At 37.1% G+C, this 7,658-nt stretch overlaps 1 pseudogene; it reads right to left on the bottom strand.

The window, feature by feature from the left end:
* LOC107697345 (max-binding protein MNT-like) overlaps positions 1-7,658 on the bottom strand; it is a 19,342-nt pseudogene that overhangs the window by 6,675 nt on the left and 5,009 nt on the right.

Genomic DNA, 7,658 nt, shown 5'->3' with positions numbered 1-7,658 from the left:
TTTAAACCTTGTAAACCTTTCACATGAACATGGAGGTGTTTTTGTGAACAAACAATTGAACTTAAAGAGATGCTACTTTAGAAGCAAAATGCACTCGAAATAAGTCAAGCACAAAGATGACAAATTAGAATGACAACAAGACTACCCGACACTGTGTCATCATAGTCCTTGGAAATGTGACACTTCAGCTAGTGATAAAGCAGTCATTATAATACTGAAACATCAACCCCAGCCATCAGCTCAAATCCTGATAAAACCTGTGCTGACTGACCGCAGGACAGTTTTGAACCCACTCCATCTTTTGTGTGTAACCGACTAGACATCCCTACAGACTAGATATCAGGTCCCACTGGATATCACCACGGCAACAGCTGGAACCCGCCATGGTCTCCTTGGCAACAGAGCAGGGAAGGAGCAACGTGGTGATGAGGAGAAGGTGTAACAGAGAGGCAAGGGCTGATGCGATTGGCTCACATCGACCTCTAGTGTTTTCCAGTCCGATGGTTCTCGCACTCCCTCCCCCGTATCATGTCTTCATGCCCCTCTACCTTTGTGATTAAAAACACTCCTCACCTGCTCCCAGCATCCCTGCTCTTTCATGTTCATCTTTATCAAATGTAGTTTGAAAAAGAGAGCGATCAAGTAGCACTGCATTCGAACATCCAAACAATGAAATAATGCTGCAAAAATATTTGTTACGGATTAATATAATCAGCTATTGAAAATTCAATATTTCATTTTTTTTATCGCCCAGTTTACTGCCTCTCAGTTGCAAAGTCTTTTGACTATCTTGTCAATAGATAATGCACATCTTTTGTTTTTAAAATATTTTACATGAATAAGAGTGATTGAATTTGAGTAAATAAATGATTAATTGGTCAGTTTGAGCTTACTGAGCATTAGTTCCTCATATAAACTCTACAATCTACTGACAGCCTTCCCTTGTGCAAAAGAAGTGCACTCAATTGTATTGAATGTGTACTTGTAATGTACTTCAAATAAACATACTATAATATAATATCTTAATGACATAAATGGCCACATAAGTGTACTTAAAGAGAGTTTCAAGACTTTGTTTTTTAACATTTAATTACACTTTTTTAAAAAGTGCACTTTGTAGTCATGTCAAATTAATAATTTTACTTTAAAAGTACATTTGATATAATTGTTTTAATAATCTTTTGTTGTGCTTTAAAGCAGTACACTTATTTTGAGATGTCGACTAACATACTAAAGCACATAAAAACTTGATTTATAATTTAACTGTAGTGTGTTGAATTATAAAATAATATTAAATTATAAACTTATTATGAAATTTAAAGTTAATATACATTTTAATGTACTAAACTTCACCATCATTACAAATATGTAATTACAACTATATGTAGATATGACATTCAAGTTTCAGCAGAAATGACATTAAAGTATAGGCTATTGTAGTTTACCATAAATGCTGACAGTAAACGTTAACCATATTTCAAAGACAATAGAATGATGAAATTTTAGTTAAGTGACTGCATTCAGTATAAATGTAAACTAAGTGTCCGAAAACATTTCAGCATTCTTATAAAGTATATTATTTCCATAAGTACTCTTTTTAAAAATATGCAAAATGTTACATTTTATTTAAAAAGTTGTCGATGAATAATAAATGTTCTTTTCTCACTGTTTTTGGGTGAATTTTCAGTAAATACTGAGAAGATAAGTGTTTATTTGATTGTATGTCTCAGTCATTATTTAGTTTGATTATATGTATAGAAGCATTATATCATATCAGCAACCAAAAGAAAAAGTAATGCATTGGTTGACCACTAGAGTAAATAATGTGTAATAAAATATCAACATTAGCACTGGCTCCTAAAAAACATATCAGACAACCATAAACTAACACTGATGATGCTGGTACATCACTGCAGCTGTGAACTGATCATGTAACTCATAATATCTTATTTGAAAATTCACCACTGCTGCCCCTGTTGTATTACTCCACAACCAGTGAGCTTAAAAGAATGCCATGCCTGTTTAGCATCTAGAACCTAACCGTAAAGAAACTCAATCTACAGACAGAGGGACCCCCTGCCGCTCACTGACCACCAGCTCTGTTTGCTGTGGTCTACTTGGTTACGATTCACAGGACTACGGCCCAGAAAAGAAAAAACAACAGCCATGCAAGGCTACCGACTCGAACAATGTAGCGTAACCTACTTTTACACAAGCATGCCAAACCGCACGCATCATGTACTGCAACAGCGTTTCAAAATGCATTGTTTGATTTTAAACAGCTTCAGTCGGCATGTGTGTGTGTGTGTCTGGCGTGCGCACGCTGAGCGAGAGAGGGAGGGGAGTTGACGTCACCGGGCTCACGCTCGCCATGTGCTCATGCCTCACGTGGACACGGGAGCAGGCTGAAAGAAAGCAGGAGAGGGAGGGGGAGAGAGCTCGAGAACAGCGCATGCAGAAGAGAGTAGCGTGCGAGCAGGCGGCCCACATTCCCTCGCTTGTGTTTATCGTGTCTTTATAACCATCGCCGGGTTCAGTTTTATAGCTTTTGGTGTCATAACTCAAAGTTATATCTTTCATAAACAGGTCACCTTTCTACCCACACTATTATACTAATCGTTGCGGCTACCGTCTGCAAATTAAATGATCGACCGTGACCTTGGCGCTTTTATGTCAGCTGTATCTACATCAGTGTTATTAGAGCTTTAACAGCTTAAACATGTGATTGACCACCATATTATCCTAAATTAATTTGAGTTAATTTAATTTTCTAAATTAATTAATGCAAAATGTTATTTAAAATAGTAATTAAAATGAATCAAGGTTTGCATACGCTCAAATTGACATTTTTAACATTAGCTGTTGAACATCAGGCAAAGGAAAACCAGATGGATAGAGAAACAGCCAAGTGGAAAAAATAAAGTACACCTCTTATTGGTAAGAAAAGAACAGGGGAAGAGGGTAAGGAAAAGATATAATGAGCGCACACAGAGAAGAATTCGACCCAGGATGTTTTGGCAGATACATATCACAATTCTGCCAGTAAAGTATGTGTGGAGAAGTGTATGTGGGTGGGAGGGTGAGAACGAGAATAGAGAAGGAGAAAACGGACTATAAAACCCCATCTTGTGACCTATTCCCAACACATTTTCCGTTGTTATTCTACTGTTGTTATTCATTATTACCATACAATATCCTTTAGGAATAAATTATGTTATAATTATTTTTTATGAATTCATGTTGGCATCTAACTAATATAGTTCAGAGGAAAACATTCCCAATCAAAACGCCATCCTCACATTCAAACATTAACTTTTACAAGCAGACGTAACAGTCCACACCAGTTATACTACAAATGGGATAAGGATGGATGTGTTTCTAGGTGAATCTCATAAAAACATGTCTGGGCCATCAAACATTTAACTTCAGAAATCAAAAAAGAAAAAACAATTTGAACATTCTTAAATGTCCCAAAAATAGGCTTATTTTATATGCAAAATATATTGATCATATTATTACAATATTATATATTTTAGAAGCTTCTATTGGATGCACGTCATCAAACACTCATTTCATAGCACTTATATCCAATCCCATTACCTGGATGTAGCGGAGAGCACTCCTCAGGACACTCAGATTGGAAGTTTTCTTTTCATCCACATTAGGAACGTTCTTCTTGAGGGTCTCAAAACATTCTTTCAGATGTGCTCGTCTGTGACAGAAAGAAAAGCACTGATCGTTCCGTTTCTTATGTTTTGTGCAAAGCAAGTGAGAGTTTCAACAGATGCTTAGGCAAAGCATTTTGGTGGTGGAAGTAACAGCAATGAAGACGTCAAAAGGCAATTGCTTTGTAATATCATATTTGTTACTGTGGTTACTAGTAGGGCAAAGGCCTTCCAGCCAGAAAAAAAACAAATAGTGCACTAATTGCAAAGTGACAACAGTTAATGTGTCTGTGATCAGTCCAGCAACCATACAACTTACATTAAGGCTACTCAATTAATTGTCATTTCTTCAGTGTTGTCACATGAAAAGATATAATAAAATATTTACAAAAATGTGAGGGGTGTACTCACTTCTGTGAGATACTGTATATGCTCAGCTTCTGTTTGTCAAAATAAATAAACACAAAAATGTAAACAGAAGTTAACCCACCTGTTCTTTTCCAGCTTGTTGTGAACTTCTCGAGTTCCAGCCCTGCGGGAAAAATATTGAAAATGTTTCTAGATCATATGTAAACTTTCACAAATCAACCCATTACATTTTATATCATGGTCTCTTGCAAATAAGTATGTTGCAAATAAGTAGTTCACTGCAAAAAAAAATACGGTCACTGCTCAATCTCATGTTATTTCAAAAAAAATTTTCTTGTAGGCAACACAAAAGGAAAAATTTTACACAAACAATGACACCAAACACTAAGCAGGGGTTGTTCAATCTCTGAAAAAACTAAAGATATAAAATTACGCAATAAACACTGCATTAAAAAACTCTAGGTTTGCTGTGCTAGGGCTGCACAATTCATTCAAAAATTCTAATAACCAAAAATATTAAACAAATTAATAATATAAAAATAGAGTTTACATTTATGTCTTTATTTCTTCCTTTTCAAATGTTAATCCATAAAGCTTTTATTTTGGCGGAAAACCACAGAGAGCCCTTAAAGCATCTCTTTTGTTGACAACAGCCAGTTTATAAGCACTTCTCATTACAGTTTTGGAAAAATGGTTGGTGCATGGTGCGTTCTCAAAAGCACGTTATAAGCGAAGCAAACTTTGTGAACCGAGCCTCTCTGAGACACTAAAAACACTGGATCATGAGCTGCTTGCAAGTAAAAGAACACAGCGCCACACTTCATTCTGAAACATGCAGCACATATATGTATTTCATTAAATCGCACTAAGCCATATTGTGATTTCAGTTTTGTTTCGGTGATTCATACAGTTCATTCTCAATGACAGCTTTCAAAACTCAATCGGACTTTAAACTTTAAACTAAACGAGCCCCGATCGGTGACAAGAAGATATACATGTCTCAACGTGTCTTGATTATTCATATTTTAAAATATGTAAATGATATTTAATACTGCAACAGTTCTCAGCAAATATTCTCACATGATAGGAAGGAGTCAAAGAAAATACTTTTATGGTGCTTTTTTGCTTTTTTAACATCCTTGCGTTGTATGGAAAAGAGCAGCATGAACGTTCTCGAAATATCTCCTTTTGTGTTCCACATAAAACAAAGTCATGTGTGTTTAGAACAGTGTTTCCCAACCTTTTTTTTTTTAGCCACGGCACAGTTTGATAAGTAAAGAATCCCACTGCACACCACTAAGCACTGAAATACAGTAAAATTGCACAAACATGCATTGCTTCAAATGGCATATTAAAACTGGATAATTTATTAAAAGTAGTACTCACATTTAAGGTGAAACTTGAGCTTATGTCAGGAAGGTCACAGGTAGCTTTATGTTTTTCGTGATGATAAAACAACAAATTTACATATCATCACTGTCGGGCGGAAACCTGGTATGTCCAAAACCACTACCACTTTCAGGAAATGTAAAAAAAATTTTTTTTAAATATATATATATATTTTAATAATTAAACACTGCATCGTATTGTGGCTTTATATATGATCAGACACGTGCATGTTCCATTATAATATTAACATTTTATGAAAATCAAGCTCAAATGGAGTTACGAGGTTTTTGACCAGCGAATGGTGTTGATCTGTGATTTGTCCATCATTAGAATGGCCGCATCATCAACTTACAGGTTATAAAGTTTATTGTAGCTATATGTTTTAATGATAACTTGTAAACCTTTAAAGACAGAACTTTAAGCTCCGAAGTTTTTAATTAATGGTATATGGTTTTGCTGAAGCCATCAGCCTGCATTATTTTATCTTATTTTTTTAAATAATCATTCAGTTTTACAGCAGATTACAGCAGAAAACTGCTTTATCCATGATTCTGCAAAAAAATCTCCATCAAAGAATTGTGATAAGCAAATCGCTCTAAAAGAAAAATCACTCTCATGAAGCACTGTGAATTATGTGAAGAGTCTCCTCCTATGCCCTCAAACTGTAATATTTGTATACGTGTGTGTGTGTGTGTGTGTGTGTGTATATTCCAGTAAACATAAAATATTGTTTGTATATACACAATTGACATCATTAAATCTATAGTTTTTTTTAAATATATATATATATTTTAATAATTAAACACTGCATCGTATTGTGGCTTTATATATGATCAGACACGTGCATGTTCCATTATAATATTAACATTTTATGAAAATCAAGCTCAAATGGAGTTACGAGGTTTTTGACCAGCGAATGGTGTTGATCTGTGATTTGTCCATCATTAGAATGGCCGCATCATCAACTTACAGGTTATAAAGTTTATTGTAGCTATATGGGCGCTCAGTTTTTTGTTGTTGAATACATTTGGCCAAAATCTCATGATATTAAAAGATGAAGCACTATGCACAGGATATATAGGCTAAAACAGTTACATTAGCTACACCTAGATGGCAAATGCTAAGACTCATCTCCACTCTTCAAACACACAAAAAGCATTAGCCTTCATAGACAGTGTTTTTTGAGTAAAGAAAATCCTGTACTTATTCAAACATCAGTTCTTTATTTAACCTTGCATCAGCGTATGAGCACTTCATTCTGACTGGAGGCGGGATGGACCTATGAGGTTTGGGTGACAGCTTGATGATCCAATGGCGTTACGAGGTTTAGTCACAAGCTCTTCTGAATGCTTTTCATTGGTTAATTATTTGCAAAACAGATGTAAAGATGACCAATAGCACTGATTTAAAATAACACAATAGAGATAGAAAGTTCTGATTATTTTACACAGCACACCTGACAACCTGTCACTAGTGTGCCGTGGCACAGTGGTTGGGAAACACTGGTTTAGAACGACACGAGAATGAGTATATGAGAAATCACTCATTTAGTTTGCAACCTACAAACACACACAGCATGACCTGAGGGGCAGCGTTCTTTCTCATCATGGGTCACCGTACAGGCCAGCAGCCTACGTTTTAAAAATTGCAATCTCATAACAAAATAGCCAACCCAGTTTCAAGTGTGTGTCCTACAGTTTAATCTCCTCCACTTTCTTGTATATAGCCAAAAAACACGGCTCACCCTCCAGGTCTCCTTTTGCCATCTAGGTTACGCAGCTCTTCCACAACAACTCCGTTAGGCCTGGGCGGTTGGCCTGCCTGACCCTGGGCTGGTGCAAGCTGAGGTTGGGGTAGTGCTGGCTGGGGCAGGAGGGCGTGTTGCTGTGGTGGATGCTGGGCTGTGATGATGGGGGCTGGATACGGTTGCAGTAGCGCCTGCGTCTGTTGTAGCTGTGGCTGCGGCTGCTGCTTGGGACTGTTATTCGATGGAGGCATGCTGGTAGCTTCTGCTTTTATGTGTGCGATCAAGTGACGATGTTGCTGCTGCTGCTGTGGAGGGGAATGGGCGTCCTTGCCATTAGGGCTGAGGAGGGGGGCTGCTGGTGGGGACAGGGCTGTGGCCAAGGGTGTGACCACTGGCATTGAGGAGGCTGTGTGAAGGGTCGAAGCAGTCTGAATGGGAGGGGCCGCAGGGTTGGCTGGGACCACCGTGATAGGAATGACAGCTATGGG

This window comes from Sinocyclocheilus anshuiensis, unplaced genomic scaffold, assembly GCF_001515605.1.
Source record: "Sinocyclocheilus anshuiensis isolate Anshui unplaced genomic scaffold, SAMN03320099.WGS_v1.1 scaffold1095, whole genome shotgun sequence".
Lineage (NCBI taxonomy): Eukaryota > Metazoa > Chordata > Actinopteri > Cypriniformes > Cyprinidae > Sinocyclocheilus > Sinocyclocheilus anshuiensis.
Note: the sequence above shows the minus strand (reverse complement) of the source record. Positions and strands in the feature narration are given on the sequence as shown.